The following is a 17,920-nucleotide window of genomic DNA, read 5'->3' as shown; positions in this document are numbered from 1 at the left end:
TGTTTTCATGTTACCTTCTTTCTGGATCTGACCACACCCCTTCCACCCTGAGGACCTTCCACTGTAGTGCAGAAAAAAGTTAAGCAAAACCAGCTCACATAGCAACTGTTTCTGAAAACACATGCCACATTTGGATTCCATAGAAGTCCTCTTGGAGGAAGGGAAGGAGGCAGTATTTGTTCATTACAGTGGCAAAGGCTTTGTTTTACATTTGTGAAGGTATTTTATATCTCTTTTACCTGATGGATTCACTCTGCTCAGAACCAGTTCTTAGAAGTCTTCTCAGGTTTGGGAATTGGGGGAAACCAAACATAGGAGGCCCCAACTGGCACAAAGTCACAAAAGCCAGCCATGTTTCAGTCACTGCACAGTTAGGTGATGACAGTATGGACCCTTGCCCACTTAGACTAGATGCCATGACAGAGATTAAAGCAACCCATGGTCAAGAGACTTAAACTTAACTCTTTAAGTGTTATTACTTTAGGGAGGCCCCAAACCCCTGTATCCCCCCTCCTCTCCCTCCAAAAATAGTCATTTTTCCTCCTGGCCCAACTGAGTACTTAAAATCACCATCATTACTCAATCCTGGGGGTTAAGACTTTGAAAGCATGGAGGTAATGTGGGGTAGTGAAAAGATCTTGTATCTGGGGTACCAGAACATGGGTTCAAGACCCATCTCTGTAACTTCCTTGGACAAATCACTTCCACTCTCTGGGCCTCAGTTTCCTCATCTGTAAAATGAGGAGGCTGGAGTATATGACATCTAAGTTTCCATCCTGCTGTAGGTAGTAAAATGCAAGTGTTATCTGAAAGGGAGAACTCTTATCACCCTTAGCCTGAATCAGGTAATCCCTCAGGGGGACCATGGTAGGCTAGAGGAGAGGGAAGCCTGAAAGGGTCTAGCCTCAATTCTACTACTAGGCAGTTATGTGACCTTAGCTAGGAAAGTCTCTTCACCTTTTGGGGACACCTCTGTGTCCTTCCTCCAGGCCCCAATCTTTCCCCATCTTGGGATCCTGAAGTTGTTGCAATTGTCTGCTAGGGTTTCACCCCAGCTTGAGGGAAATTAGCCCCAGGTGGCTGGTTTCCTTTTTCATGGTGGGAGGCTGGTGGGGGCTTTATGACTTGGAACATACTTGGGAAAAACAGAAACAAATGGAGCCAGAGCCAGACCCTTTGGAATGTGAGTCCCAGAGGGTGGAGCCTACCAGAGAAAGAGGGGGACAGCACTCCAATACTCGAGTATTCGGTTAAAGACACAACAGCTGGCTTGAGTCAATTCTGCAGCAGCTTCTTCTCCAGACCTTGCAGTCAGGTAACTAGCCAACCGATGCTTTGTCCTGCTCTCTCTATCTCTGTCTCTGTCTCTCTGTCTCTCTCTGTCTCTGTCTCTCTGTCTCTCTCATCTTCTCTCTCCTCTCTTCTTTCTCTCTTTTTCTCTTTTCTCTCTCCTCCCTCTCTTTCTCTCTCTCATCTCTCTTCTCTCTCATCTCTTCTTTCTCTTTCTTTTTCTCTCATCTTCTCTCTCTTCTCTCTCATCTTCTTGCTCCTCTCTCATCTCTTCTTTCTCTTTCTCATCTTCTATCTCTTCCTCCTCCTCCTCCTCCTCCTCCTTCTTCTTCTTCTTCTTCTTCTTTTCTCTCTCTCTCTCTCTCTCTCTCTCTCTCTCTCTCTCTCTCTCTCTCTCTCTCTCTCTCTCTTTTTTCCCTCTCTTTCTCTTTTTGTCCCCCTGACCCTGCTTGGTTTTCTGGGAGTGATGGGGGAGAGTGGGAGCCTTTCAGTTACAAAGGTTCCGTTCAGCAGACTCAAGTAATTCTTTGGTTGTTTGGTCCAGGGCCAGATTTCCTACCTCATGTCATTTAAAGAACCCCAGTGAGAGCCGTTTGCCCAAATATCTCCCCTACTAGCTCCTAGTTGGATGGAGGGTGATGTAATCAGTACAGTGTCATCAGAAATTTGCATTTTATTGTTTATCTGAAATTATTTCACAAAGAATTCATTCCTGTGGGTTCACATATGGGTCCTCTGGGAGGGGTAACAATAATAAGAGCTCACATTTATACAGCACTTTGAGGTTTTCAAAGTGCTGTATATACATTATAGCTCTTGATCTGTTATTATCCCATTTCACAGATCATAGATTTAGAACTGGAAGGGACTTCAGAAGTCATTTAGTCCAACTCCCTCATTTTACAGCTAAGGAAACTGAGGCCCAGGGAAGTTAAGAGACTGGCCCAGGGTCACACAACTACTAAATGCCTGAGGTGGGATTCAAATTTCTAAGGCCAAGGCCAGTACCATACTGCCTCTCTACAACCAGAGTAAACTGTCCTCACTCATTCATGCCTCATTCAGAGAGAACTGATCTGATCCACAATTACAGCAGGGCACTATGGGATAGGGAATTTCAAGATAGAGGCTGTTTTGGCTCTTGGGATCTTGTCCAGAGGCTGGACAACCACTAGTCAGTTATGTCAGGTATGGTATGAGTTAAATTAGATGGCTCTCTTCTATCCCTCAAATGCTAGGGAATAATACATTCTGCTGTGGAATCCTGTGGAGACACTGGGTCTTGGGGTGCAGGAGGGGAGTGAGACAGCTGCTATCTTTGATTTGTACCAATAGTCAGTAGCAAGAAAGTCTCAGAAAGAAAAAGGTGATGGATGGGTCTCAAAAACCATTTTGCTTTTAACAGGCTCTGGCTACATCTTGGATTGAGTATTGTGCTGTGTCTGAGATTTTCTGGGGTTTATCAGGAAACCTTGGCCAAATCAATGACCTTCCACCCCCCTGCATTCTTTTCTCTTAATAATTCCTTATTTGGAATAATAGGAGCCAGAGGAACTTGGGAATACTTAACAGATAGCAATAGTGACCTAGTAAATTTGGAGGCAGAGGACCTAAGTTTAAACCCTGGGTGTGCTACTTATTAGCCTTGTGACCTTGAGCAAGTTTCTTTGCATCTCTGGACCTCAGTTTACCAATCTGTAAAGTGAACAAGTTGAACTAGCTAATTTCTAGGGTCTTGTGCAGATCTAAAATTTATGATCTTTTGAACTTTTCTCAGCCAGTCCGTGGGCTTAACTAGAAAAAGCCTATGAGTTCATCCCCATAGGATGTGTGACCCTAGGCAAGTTACTTAACCTTTGTCTGACTCAGTTTTCTCATCTGTAAAATAGGGATAATAATAGCATCTACCTCCCAGGGTCATTATAAGGATCAAATGAGATCATATTTGTAAAGCCTTTTGCAAACCTTAGTGCACTATATAAATGCTGCCTATTATCATCGTTATTAGTATAATATTTATCATATATAATTATGATATTATTTTAAGGAATTATGAATATATAACTATAAATACTTGTCAAATTAATGTAACGTAAAGGCAAGAACACAGTCCCTGCCCTATCTAAAAACAGCAGGGGTTCTTGTAGGGATGACAATAATAGTGGAGGTGTTGTGAATATCAAATGAGATACTGTTTTCAATGTGCCTGTCACATAGTAGGTGCTCTATAAATGCTAGAATAATATGTTAAATGCACAACATATGAAATACATGAGATTACAAAGGAAACCACTTCTTTGAAATGTAGTTATCAAAAGAAAACATTTTAAAAGAGTTAATGGCCCCTAGGTAAAGAACCCCTAGGTTATAGGAACCCTGCACTGAGACTTTTTGTAAAGTGAATTGGCCAAAAATAAAATAAAGTAAATTACCCCTTCCTCTCCCAAACCCTCCTTTTGTCATATGGGTAAATCTATCTTTTTTGTAGTGTTTTTGGTCTGCTGGGGACAATCATTTTTTCTCCCTCCAATACCCAAGGACATTACCATGTATTAAAGGATTAAGTTGTCCTGTCATCAATGATTAAAGAAACCCACCAATCACAATACAGATGCTGACAGTTTGATGGAATTGAGTCACATACCCTCTCAGGGCCCTTCCCATGATACTGCTTGGTGTTGTCCAAAGAAGTCTGGGGCAGGAGATAAGAGGCATGAGTGTATAGCAGCTCTCTGAATATATGCCCTGGTCCCCTGCTGATTAGAAGAGCAAAGCTCTGGGGCTGAGAGGTCAGCTAATCCAAACCCCTCATTTTACAGATAAGGAAACTGAGGCCAGGGAAGTTGTGACAGGTTCACATGGATATTGAGGATCAGGGTCGATTTGAACCCAGTCCTCTGACTCAGAAGCTCGTGCTCTTTTAAAAGTAGCATGCTGCCCTCCAGTACCATGGTAATAGTGACTGGAAATGTATATGTGGAGTAGGGGAGGAATAGCTCCCAGGGCTTCTTGCCTTTGCTTGCTAGAGCAGCAGGGGACTTGCATGCCATTGATACAGCTGTGCTGGTTTGTACCAACTGAGTGACACTCTTCTTCTTCTGCCATACCCTGAGAGAGCACCTCTCTTACCCTAGGAAGTGGGTTCCTCTAGTAAAGGGATTCTTAGGAAAGCCGAGCAGAGTTCTGTCCAGTTGGGGGAATCCTTATGGTTGATTTGTACCCTTGGTCATTAACATTTATTAAGTGCATACTATGTGTCAGGTACTGTGCTAAGTATTGGGGCTACAAAGAAAGGGAAAATATAGATCCTGCCCTCAAGGAACTTACATTCTAGTGTAAGGGGAAGCTTCAAATAGGGGAAGACAATACTTCAAAGGGAAGTTGAAAAGAGAGGAGGGAAGAGGGAAGGAAATCTCTTAATTAGGAGCCAGCTGTTTCGTTGTTTTTCAGTTATATCTGACTCCCCATGACCCCTATTTGGGGTTTTCTTGGCAGAGACACTGGAGTGGTTTGGCAAACAGGGTTAAGTGACTTGCCCAGGGTCACACAGCTAGTAAGTGTTTGAGGCCAGATTTGAACTCAAGATGAGCCTTCCTGACTCCAGGCCCAACACTCTATCTGCTGCGCTACCTGAGAAGTGCTGGGTGTGACTCCATGAATTCTTTAATGGTTCAAAGATCTGGTATTTCATGAGTGTATGTACATCTTCATCAAGGCCAATTGAAAGTACTCTAGAACTTAATAGATGCTCTTGAAATTTGAGCAGATAAAAAATGAATCACCTTCTGGCCAACATGGTGATATTTATCATCCAGACTGATCTTAATTATTTTAGTGCATCCATGATCAAGGAGGTACACCCTTCAAAGATACAGATCAGAGCACATCTAAGCCCTTTCACCCTGCGCCCATTTTTTTCCATGTCCTTCCATAAATCCTCCACAAGGAGTCTACCCGATATGCTGGGGGCTTCCTCTAGGTTACTGGTGAAACACTTAGACGGTCGGTGGGCTTTCTCTAACTTTTGCTACATGAGAAGCCCATCTCCTTTTCTGGCCATATGCCCCTTTGGGGATATCTTTTGGGTTACTTCATATGTGTAATTCATGGCTCAAAATATGCTATAGCCTGTTTTATGCCCACTACACATCTATCCATGGACACATGAATAACCCACAATTTTAATTCCTTATAGATTGTGGCATACAGTCAACACTCAATCACTGAGTTGTCACTGTGAAAAAAGCACTATACTAAGCACTGGGACAGTATTGTCAGAAAAATGCTTGATAAAGAGTTCAGAGTGTCAAACTCTTTTGGCAAACACATGACTCTCTGATTTATGCTCATTTGATAGTGATAACCAGAGGGTTATTGTAGTTATTTCTGTCATGTCTATTAAGAAATCTTGAACACATGCTAATAGAGCTTTTATGACTTTCTCTTGCTCTGCCAAATTTTTTCTTTTTATTGGTAGATAAGCTTGGCTGGGTGGAAAATGTACCAGATTTGGAATTAGAGGAATGGGTTCAAATTCTGGCTTCATTTACTTAAGATATGTATGGTTTCAGGCAAGTCACAACCTCTCTGGGCCTCAGTTTCCTCATATGTAAAATGAGGGGACTAGACAATAATGACCTCAAAATTCCCTTTCACATCTAATTCTAAGAACAATAAACGGGACCTTTTATTCTCTGTACCCTTCAGTCAATTTTGTGACTAAAAAGAGTGGTTTGCCGTAGGATATCATTTGAGAACATCTCTTTTCTCTTCTCATATTGTCACCAGGGATACACTCAATTGTGTGAATATATCATTTTCAAAAAGGCTTTGTAAAGACAAGAAAATAGGCATATGGGTTGTAGTGGCAGATATTCTCTTGATCACTTTTTTTGGGTGTTAGTAACATTCATAATTTTTAAAAAATCTTCCCCTTTTTCAGATATCTAGAGAATTGGTTCAACACCTTCAAAATATATCACTTCCAGAACAGAAATCCCTTTAAGTGTATTAAATCTGGTCCAGTTGCTCTTCCCATCTTTGTTTGTTTGTTTATATATGATTCCCATTTCTTCATGTAGCACACTGGGGACTGTGATGTTAGATTTCAAATGTAGAAGTTGCACTGTCAGTGATCAACAAAACAGTTTGTTACAGAAATCAATAGATATTTTCCACTTAAAATATTTTAAAATATTTTTCCAATTTCATCCTTAAATGTTCTTGGAATGATCTTGCTTAACTAGATATCATGCCAAAATTTGTTTTTTCCTCCATCACTTCTTGTTTTATGAACAGATATGCTTCATAATTCCCCCTGCACAAGACTTTCCAAATGAGTTTATATTCTAAACTGGTTTTCTCCTTGGCAAAACAGGGTGCTGGTAAGTTTTTTTTTAACAACTGGCACACCAAAAGAAAAAGTAAACTTTTAAGTTTAATCTGCATTATTCATATTTTCTCCATCACTTTCTAAAGTCTAGATAATTAACAAACAATAAATCAAGCCTTGATTTGTAGCACTTGACAATTTTCAAAGTATAAATGCTCAACTGAAAATTTATCAATCAGCTCTCCTGAGCTGGTAGAAACTAGTTCCAACACACCTCAGTTGCCATATACATATATGTGTGTGTGTGTGTGTGTGTGTGTGTATGTATATATATATATGTATATATATATGTATATATATATATATATATATATATATATATATATATATATATATATATATATATATATATATATATATATATGCTTTTTGGTGAGGCAATTGCCCAGGGTCACGCATCTATTAAGTGTCATGTGTCTGAGGACAGATTAAACTCAGGTCCTCCTGACTCCAAGGCCGGAACTCTATCTACTGTGCCACCTAGCTATCCCTGCCATTTTTCTTAAATTCATAAGCATGCCATAATACACATTGATATCTGTTCCTTTCTCCATTTCATGTTTCAGTATCTCTAGTATAGTTAAATAGTCAGACTGTAGCTGTTTTGAGCACATACCCCACGGTCTCATTTTTATTTTAACTTGGCATCACTTTTGACCTTTGATCTAACAAGTGAATGGTCAGATTATATATAGATAGCTGATTCAAAAATTACTCCAAAATTTTGGTGTCTGCTAGGACATAATCAATTTCATACTTTTAGTGAAAGTAGTTGGCATTCATCATGTACAGTGCCTCCTGCTTAACTTTCAGAAGGAAATATTCATAATATTTAGGTATGTAGAATCTATAATGCTTTGACCTTTTTGATTTCTTTGTCCTGAGAAATATTTTCCAACACATTCTCCATACCCGTGCCCTTTCCAGTGAAGTCACTGAGTATTGATCTGATTTGGAATGCCTTGTCAAAGCTCTTCTTTATACATCTATGTCTCTGCATCTTCTGTACCAGTCGTGTTGATGTGTAAATTGTAATGCTCTCCATAGTGTCATTTTGCTTACTTAAGACAAAATGATCAAGCATCCCGTGACTTGATGTTTCTAATTACTTTGGGATACACCAAAAACTAACTTGGCCAACTCCTTTATTTGTCTCTACAAAGAAAGCCTGTGAGCTATTTACACTTACAAAGTGCAACTTCCTTATGTAGATTAGTTTCATTTGTAAGAATGTCATGATGGGTATGATTCAATCCTTCCAACTGTAGACCAACAACTTATTCATCATTGGATAAGAATGTCGCATTTAGAGTACCAAAAGCTAAGTTATTATTTATAGACAGACTAAAAAATTGTGATTCTTAGTAGCCTCTGCCTCCTTTTCTTCCCCTCTGCCAGTCTCATTTTAGGAGACTGAACAGGACTGAGAACAATTTTTAAATTTTCCTTTGTTTCATCATTTTTTTTGTTCATGCTTGTGATTTCATCAGATTTGGGAAGTCCCAGGGTGGAAACTCCTTCTACCAATACAGACTGGCCACTCCTCTGTAACATATAGTCCTAGGAAGCATTCAGAAGTTAGGTAAATAGCTACTGTATGTCAGAAGCAGTACTGAAACACAGGTCTTCCTAACTGCAAAGATAATCTTCTATCCATTACTCCAGAAGGCTTCTCATCATCATCATAGCTAACTTTATATAGCACTTAGGGGTTTTCAAAATGCTTTTCACTGACCCAGCAATAGCACTTCTAGGGCTGTATCCAATGGGAAAATGACCCACACATACAAAAATATTCATAGCAGCTCTTTTTGTGGTGGCAAAGAACTGGAAATGGAGAGGATGCCCATCCATTGGGGAATGGCTGAGCAAGTTGTGGTCTATGAATGTAATGGAATACTATTGTGCTAGAAGAAATGATGAACAGGCTGACTTCAGAAAAACCTGGAAAGACTTGTATGTTCTGATGCTGGGTGAAGTGAACAGAACCAAGAAAACGCTGTACACAGTAACAGCCATGTTGTGCAATGACTAATATTGATAGACTTAACCCTTCCCAGCAATACAAGGATCTAAGACATCTCCAGAGGCCTCGTGATGGAAAATGCTATCCACATCCAAAGAAAGAACTATGGAAGTTGAATTGCTATTTTTTTTCTCTTCGTTGAGTTTTGTTTCCTCTTTCTGATGGCTCCTCCTATTGGTTCTAATTTTTACTTACATCACTAATGGGAAAATATGTTTAATAGGAATGCATATGTATAGCCTATATCAGATTGTGTGCTGTCTTGGGGAGGGTGGTGGGGAGGAAAGGGGAGAAAAATTTTAAACTCAGAAGCATCTGGAAGTGATTGTTGATAAATCAAAATAAATTAATAAAAAAAATTTAAAAATGCTTTTCACATATTATCTTATTTGATCATTGTAACATCCCTATGAGGTAGGTACTACAGGTATGTTATTGTCGTTTAGTCCTTTTCAGTCATGTCCAACTCTTCATGATGCCTTTTGGAATTTTCCTGGCAAAGATATTGGAGTGGTTTGCCATTTCCTTCTCCAGCTCATTTTACAGATGAGAAAACTGAAACAAACAGGGCTAAGTGACTGGCACAGAGTCATATAGCTAGTAAGGATCTGAGCTGGATTTGAATTCAAGTCTTCCTGACTCCAAGTCCAGCATTCTATCCACTGTGCCACCTAGCTGCCCCACTACAGGTATGCTACTCCTCATTTTAAAAGCAGATTAGCATAGAGAAAAGTAACTTATCTCCTTTCCACACAGTTAAAAGTGTTGGGGGAACTATATGAAAGATTGTTTCATGCAGCTAATAATTAGAGAAACATGAATCAAAACAACTTTGAGGTTTCACCTCACATCCAGAAATTTGGCAAAGATGAGAAAAGGTGAGGATAGTCAATACTGAAAGGGTTGTGAAAAGACAGGGACAGTAATATGCTGTTGGCAGAGCTGTGAAGGGTACAACCATTCAAGAGGATAGCTTGGAATTATGCTAAGAAAATGACTAAAATATTCTGTTTTCACATGACCTTCATTTCCCAACATATCCCTTCCCTACTAGGAGCCTTTGAAACCAGAAATCCGGATAACTCAGGGAGGTCATTGATAAAATGACTATAAAAAGACTCCATAAAAAAAAAAAGGCTTCAGAATATTTAGAGCAGCCATTTTTCAGTAGCAAAGAACAGGAAACAAAGTAGATGCCCATCGCAGTGGTGAAACAAAGCATGGTACATGAATGTAATGGAATGCTGCTGCCCAAATGGCGACTATAAAGTGTAGAGGGAGGAATGAGGAGACCTATATGAACTGAGTCAAAGTGAAGCAAGTAGAATCAAGAAAGTAATATTTACAACAACTACAATATAAATGGAAAGAACAGCAATAAATCAAAACCAAACGCTGTGTAACTATGATAACCAAACATGACGCCCAAAAGAAGATTTATGGCTATACTTCTCCCCCTCTTCTTTGCAAAGGGGGATGTGGCACTGAGAAAGAAGGATGAGACTTTGGGTGTGAAACAATGCGAAATGCTATTGGCCTTAATTGATGTGTTGATTAGTTTTACTGAGCTAGTTTTTCTTCCTTTCGTTTTTATTTTTTGCTTTGAGAGTATACCCACTCTCTGGGTGGGGGAAGGGATATGTTGGGAAATGAAGGTCATGTGAAAACAGAACATCTCAATCATTTTTTTTAAGTGTCAAAGTTAAGACTATGAACCTAGGTCTCTGTAGGCTCCAAGTCCAATATTCAATCTACTAAACTATATTGCCTGTCTTTATAGGTTGCCATGGCCAAATATGAATTATTATTATCCGTCTGGGTAATTCTTGTGCAGGTCCTCCCATGCACTAGAAGCCTTCCTCAAGCTCCCCTGGCATCTTGAGGACGCCAGTCCAGCTTCATCAGTTCTATCCGTTCCCCTCAATACGTGACCAGCCCATCCTCTTTTTCAGCTATACATTTCCTTGATGCCATCCTTTATATTGTTCTTCCTTGATGATTACCTGTGTCTAACGCGTGGCTGCCTGCACGTCTCTGTTTCTCTGTGGGTGACCCCCAACTTCAACTCTTCAGATGATCCATGGCAATCTGAATTTCAAGCTCATCATTCAACTGAAACTTCTCTCATGTTCTTGTTTAGTTGTTTTTCAGTTGTGTCTAACTCTCATGACCCATTTGGGGTTTTCTTGGCAAAGATGCTAGAGTAGTTTGCCAGTTCTTTCTCCAGTCATTTTACAGAGGAGGAAACTGAGGCAAACAGGGTGAAGTGACTTGCCCAGGGTCACAGAGCTAGTAAGTATCCGAGGCAAGATTTGAACTCAGATCCTCTTGATTCCAGGGCCAGCACTCTATCCACTGTGCCAGGTAGCTGCCCCTACCAATATTACCAGTTTTCTCTTAATCACCAAATCAAATGGCCTTTCCTTAGTCCTCATCTTTTTTAACTTCTCTCTAGACTTTGACACTGTGGATAACTATCTCCTCCTGGATATCATTTCCTTTCAAGGTGATGCTAACATTGCTCTCTCCTGATGCTTCTCCTACCTGTCTGGCAGCTCTTTCTCTCTATTTTGCTGGATACTCATCCAAGTCACATCTACCAAGCATGGATGTCCACCAAAGCTCTGTCTGGGACCCTTTTCTCTTTTCTTTCTATACTATTTTACTTGGTGATCTCATCAACTCCCATGAGTTCAATGATCATCTCTACCCATATAATTCCTAGGTCTATCTATCCAGCTCTAATCTTTCTCCTGAGCTATAGTCCCACATCACCAATTGCCTTTTGGACATTTTAAACTGGATGTCCTGGAAGGCATCTCAAACTCAACATGCCCAAAGCAGAACTCACTGTCTTTACCCCTAAACCATCCCCTTTCCAAAACTTCCCCATACCCGGTCATCCATTGAAACCTTGGCGCCATCCTCTACTTCTCAGTTTCCCTCACCTCCCGTATCCAATCTGTTGCCACACTTCTTATGGCATCTCCAGTCTCTCACAATACCTTTTTGCATAAGCCTCCTTTCCTTCATTCACCCAGCCACCATCTTGGTATAGGCATCCAGCACTTCTCACCTGTCCCTACGATATCCTTCTAATTATTCTCCCTGCCTTAAGTCTCTCCCCACTCTAGTCTATTCTCCACTTGGTTACCACAGTGATCTTCCTAAAGAATAGGTCTAACCATGTAAACTAGCCCTGTCGGTCATTCAACTATAACTCCAAAGGGGAAAGGAAGAGAGAAACAAGCATTTATTTAGCACCTTCTGTATATGAGGTGCTATGCTAAACCCTTTACAAATATTTCATTTGATCCTCACAACAACCCTGTGAGGTAGGTGCTATTATTATCCCATTTTACAGTTAAGAAAGCTGAGGAAGACAAAAGCTAATTGACTTGTCCAGTCACTAGTAAGTATCTGACGTAAGATTTAAATTCAGGTCCTTCTGACTCCAGGTCCAGCACTCTATCGTATGCCCTAAGCCTTCCTGCATTTCAAGCTCTTTTGCACCCTGGCCTCTTCCTTCTTATGCTTTGCTCTCCTCCACATGTGGTATGACTCAGCAATACTGGTCTACTTGCCATTCCTCTCCCATAACATCTCATCTCCTCACTCTGCCTTTGCCTAGAATGTGCTCCCTCATCATTGCCACCTTGTTGTTTTCTGATGTCCTTCTAGTATCAGCTCCAATCCCACCTTCTGCAGGAGGCCTTGCTCAGTCTCCCTAGTCACTAGTGCTTTCCCTGTCCAATTAACTCCCATCTACCTGTTTATATCTTGCATGCGCCTAACACAGCTGTTTGGAGCAGCTAGGTGGTACAGTGGATAGAGCACTGGGCTTGGGATCAGGAAGACTCATACTCATGAGTTCAAATCCAGCTTCAGACACTTACTAGCTGTGTGACTTCACCCTGTTTGCCTCAGTTTCCTCATTTGTAAAATGAACTGGAGAAGGAAATGGCAAACCACACCAGTATCTCTGCCAAGAAAACTCCAAATAGGGCCATGGAGAGTCAGACTCAACTGAAACTACAAGTGTGGTTGTTATCTCGCCCATTGGAATGTGAACTCCTTCAGGACAGGGATTTTTTTGCTTTTGCTTTTTCTTTCCAGCTCTTGGCACATTGATTGGCACAGAATTAATAGATGCTTGCTGATTAATTGACCTCAGTTATATAATATCACCAGAAGAACATTGCTATTAAAAATATAGACCTTTGTCTTATGAATCATTAAAAGAACGTCAAAATTCCCCAAAGAAAATCCCACCTATTCCCCTCCTCTTGTTCAGTCCTGAACCCAACTCAGCAGTAAGTCAACAAGCATTTGTTATGTCCAGACTCTAGTCCATGCCAGGCACTGAGCTAAGCACTGGTTATACAAAGAAAGACAACACACAAAATCAACAAATAAAAAGGTCTCTCCCAAGAAGCTTGCAACCTAACAGGGAGTTAGTATGCAAACAACCATTCACAAATAAGATATATACATTATAAACTGGGGATGGTCTCAGAGGAAAAGCACCAAGATTAAGGAAGATTGGGAAAGGCTTTTTGCAGAAGGTGGGGTTTGAAGAAATCCAGGGGAGCCAGTAGATGAGGAGGAAGAGTATTCCAGGCATGGCGCACAGCCAGAGAAAATGACCAGAGTCAAGGGATGGAGTCTTATTTGCGGAGCAGCCAAGAGGCCAGTGTTATTGTATTGAAGAATATGTGGAGGGGGTAGAGGGGCATGGAGGTTAATGTGTAAGAGGATTGGAAAGGTTGGAAGGGGACAGGTTACAAAGGATTTTAAAAGCTAAACAGAGAGTTTTAGATTTGATCCTGGAAATAATTTTGAGCCACTAGAGTTTATTGAGTAGGGAGTGACATGGTTAGACCTGAGCATTAGGAAGATACATTTGACAGCTAAGTGGAAGACAGATTGGAGTGGATAGAGACTTGAGGTGGACAGGCCAACTGACAGGCTATTTATGTAGTCCAGGTGCGAGGGAATGAATGATATTTTGAAGGTAGAAATTACAAGACTGGACAACCAATTGAATATGGAGGAAGGCAGCAGTGAGAGAGAGTGAGAAGGTGAAGATGATACTTAGGTAGAGAGTCTGGGTGACTGGGAAAGCGATGGTGCCCTTGACAGTAATAGGGAAGTGAGGAAGTGGGGAGGGTTTGGGGGAAAAGGTAATAAGTTCATTTTTGGACATATTGAATTTAAGATGTCTAAGGGACATAGAATTCAAGATGTCAAATTAGTAGTTGAAAACATGAGACTGTATGTCATGAGAGGTTAAGGTTAAACAAATAAATCTGAGAATCACTGCATAAAGATGATAATTGAATTATTCATCAAGAAAGTTACAAACTACATGTTTACCAAAGGTGTTCACCACTATAATGAAACAGAACCAGGGCAAAGTCCAAGTCAAAAATGGATTCTCTATAGATGGTGAGGTCCTTCAGATGGCCCTGTTTGCAGATAACAATGCGCTGACTGGCCTCTCTTCTATGTTTTGAGCACCGAACTCCATGCCTTCTGGTTGTCCCCCACGGCTGGAATGTTCTTCCATCACACCTCTGCCAAATAGCTTCCTTCAGGTCTGATGAAATCACCAAGAGAAATAGTATAGAGGAAGAAGCAAAGAGCCCTGGAGGACAGCTGTGGTTAGCAGATGTGACCTAGATGAAGATTCAGTAAAAGAGTCTGAGAAGGAGTAGTATGATAGGTAGGAGGAGAACCAGGAAAGAACAACTCATTGTATATTTGCAGTGTCCAAGATATATAACAATACACAAGGTCTGTAGGTTGTACATCCTACCGAATCCTTCATTCACTTGGATTTTCCTATGTAGATAGTGAGGCTAAAACTCTTTGAAGTGATTATGAGTCTCATTTAAGAGGTCCTGCTATGTCTAAGACTTTCTACAATCAATCCAGCCAAATCAACAAGCATTTATTAAGTACCTATTGTTTGCCAGACACTGTGCTAAGCGCTGGGTATGCAAAGAAAGACTCCGAATGGTACCTGACTTCAAAGAGCTCACAATTTAATGGAGACAACATGCAAGCCAAATCCGTACTGCGGAGCTAGAGACAGAATAAACTGGGGGTGATCTCAGATGGAAGGTTCTAACATTAAGGAGGACTGGCAAAGTCCTTTTGAAGAAGGACATATTTTAGATAAGATTTGAAGGAAACCATTTGGCAGGGGCAGGATGGGAAGACATTCCAGCCATGGGGGACAACCAGTGAGTCAGCACAACGTTATCTGTAAGTAGGGCCATCTGAAGGATCTTGCCATCTATAGAGACTCCATTTTTGACTTGGACTCTGCCCTGGCTCTGTTCCAAGACAGTGGTGAACACCTTGGGCAAACATGTCTTTTACAACTTGCTTGATGCTAATGATAAGCCATTAACTGTCAAACAAGGTCATCTCCGCAGTTGTGTATGTATGATTTTATTTTTTCCCCACTTAATAGTATTTTATTTTTTCCAATTACATGCAAAGATAGTTTTCAATATTCACCTTTACAAGATTTTGAGTTTCAAATTTTTTTTTCTTCCTCCCCAGGACAGCATACAATCTGATATAGGCTATATATGTACAATCACATTTTTGCATGATTTTATATCTTGTATCATTCTGACATAGACATGGGAGAAACTTTGCTGGATGAGAGCTATTAAGGCATTTTGTTCTACCAAACCAAATGCCTTTTACAGTCAATGAACAAGAAGCCCAATGGGATTTTGAAGTTTTCTACCAATTTTGATTATAAAAATGTGCTCTGCCATGTAATAGGGTTTGTGAAAGCTTGATTTCCCATCTATGAAGGATGGACTTAATGCATGCATATTAGTCTTTTAAAAAATTTTACATGGGCACCTAGGTGGACAGTGGGTAGAGTACTGGGTTTGGAATTAGGAAGATTCATCTTCATGACATCAAAACCAGCCTCAGACACTTACTAGCTGTGTGACTTTGGATAAGTCACTTAATCCTGCTTGCCTCAGTTTTCTCACCTGCAAAATGAGATGGAGAAGGGAACGGCAAACCACTCCAGTATCTCTGCCAAGACAACCTTGAATGGAGTCACAAAGAGTTGGACATGACTTAAAACAACTGAACAATAACAAAAAACTTTACATAGATAAGAGAACGGGTCTATGCACCAGTAGTCATTGATATGGTTTCAGTTATATTTTTTCTGGTTGTAATAAGGTCAGACTTTTTTTTTTCAGGTATCTTCCCCTCTTTTGTATACTTTGGTAATTGACTCCTAAATGCCTTAAAAATTGGTGTCTCCCGTATGCACTCTTCAGTTTATACTTGGTTTAGTTCAGCTGTTTTTTTCCGTCTTTATTTCTGTAAGTACCATTCGTACTTCCCCTAGAAACCCAACCAGGATGGTGACACTGGGGGTGGATAGTTACAGATGTTATGATTCCCATTAAATAGATGAAAATACTGAGGCTTAGAGAGTGGTATCTTTTCTGTGGTTATAGGAGGGAGTGTCAGAGGTGATATTGCTCCCCAGGACTCTTCTGATTCCAATGTGTGACATGTTCCCACTGTACAACATGGCCTCTCACATACACTGACATGCCACCCAATGCTCTACCTTCTCACATACATCAGGTATCCCCGTGCCCGCACTCACAGACCTTCCAGAGAGATAGAACTGTTCAGAGCTTGCTATCTATCCACCGAAAGACCCCTTGAGAACCCTGGGTCACTTCCATATACTGGGAAGTATGGAGGCAGCTAGGAAGAGAAATGGATAAAACATTGAAAGACCTGAATCCAGACACTTACTTAGACATGCCCCTGTGAGCCTGGGTTAATCATTTTCCTCTCTCAGTCTCATTTTCTTCTTCTGTAAGATGGAGATAATAGCAACACCTACCTCCTAGGGTTGTTGTGAGGATTCAGTGAGTTGAAATATGAAAAGTGCATCGCAAACCTTAAAGTGTTATAGAAATGAAAGCTATCATTATTACTTATACCCTAACCAGACATCAGAGGAGGAGTTCAGTAAGAAGAGATGTGTGAATATCCAAACAAAGCTAAAAATTGGTGATCTGGTTCATGTGCTTTCTACAGGAGACCAGCCCACATGGGAATACAGAGACATCCTGTATGAGTCAAGTCAAGTCAATAAGCATTGTGATTTATTTATTAAGTGATCACTTGTTTATTTATATTTGTTATATATTTTATTTGTTATTTATTAAGTGATTACTATGTGTTAGGCACTAGAACACCTAGCATGAACTGGAAGGTAACTGTGGTGGATTAGAAAGAATGTCATAGGGAGGGGGGGAGGGGAGGAAAGGAGGAGGGAGAGAATTTAGAATTCAAAACTATTTTTAAAATGTTAAAAAATTGTTTCAACATGTAATTGGGGGGAAAATATTACATTAAAAAATTTTTTTAAGTCAATAAAAAGAAGAAGAAGAAGAATGTCAGGAGACCTGGGTTGAATCCTGGCCCTGGCACTTACTGGCATATGATGAGCATGGCCTCCAATTCCTCTCCTCTAATGTTCTGAAATCTGGCTTCTGATCTCTTCAGCCAACTGAATGTGTTCTCTCCAAAGTTACCAATGATCTCATAAATGCAATAAATCTAACAGTCTTTTCTATTCCTTCCTTCATCCTCCCTTCCTCCCTCCTTGTCTTCCTTCTTCTTTTCTTTCTTTCCTTCCTTTCTTGATTCATTCATTTATTTCATTCTTTCTCTCATTTTTTTGGAGGCAATCAGGATTAAGTGACTTGCCCAGGGTCTCACAGCTAGCAAGTGTCAGAGGCTAGATTTGAACTCAGGTCCTCCTGGCTACAGGATTGGTTGCTCTATCCACTGTACCATCTAAGGTGCCCATTCCTCATCTTTCTTGACCTCTTTGCAACATTTCCCACATATCCCCCAACTCATCCTAGATGCTGTCTCCTCTTTGGGTTTTCTTTATATTGCTATTTTTTGGTCCTCTTACTATATGGTGGGGGGATAAAAATTATCCAGCCTAAAATAAGAGAAACTGAGGCAGAGCTCTGAGCCAATGGCCTCCTCTAATGAAGTGGACCTAAGATCTTCCTCATGATCTGAGATACCCCCTCCTACGAGGGTCCTATTTTTATAGGGTCTGATATTCAAGAGCAGAATAATTCCATTGGTTTGCATATGATGTATAGGCTAAAATAATCAGGTTT

The 17,920-nt window shown here is 40.5% G+C and overlaps 1 protein-coding gene across 1 annotated transcript in view; it reads left to right on the top strand.

Annotated features, from left to right (window-relative positions):
• Positions 1–1,207: 1,207 nt before the first annotated feature.
• DPEP1 (dipeptidase 1) overlaps positions 1,208–17,920 on the top strand; it is a 41,055-nt gene continuing 24,342 nt past the window's right edge. The window contains exon 1 of the mRNA XM_020989119.2: positions 1,208–1,315. The gene's annotated coding sequence lies outside the window, so the exon portion shown is untranslated. The remainder of the gene's footprint in view (positions 1,316–17,920) is intronic.

The sequence above is a fragment of the Phascolarctos cinereus genome, unplaced genomic scaffold (genome assembly GCF_003287225.1).
Source record: "Phascolarctos cinereus isolate Bilbo 61053 unplaced genomic scaffold, phaCin_HiC Scaffold_2;HRSCAF=192, whole genome shotgun sequence".
NCBI classification, from domain to species: Eukaryota; Metazoa; Chordata; class Mammalia; order Diprotodontia; family Phascolarctidae; genus Phascolarctos; species Phascolarctos cinereus.
This window is presented reverse-complemented; position numbering and strand designations above follow the sequence as displayed.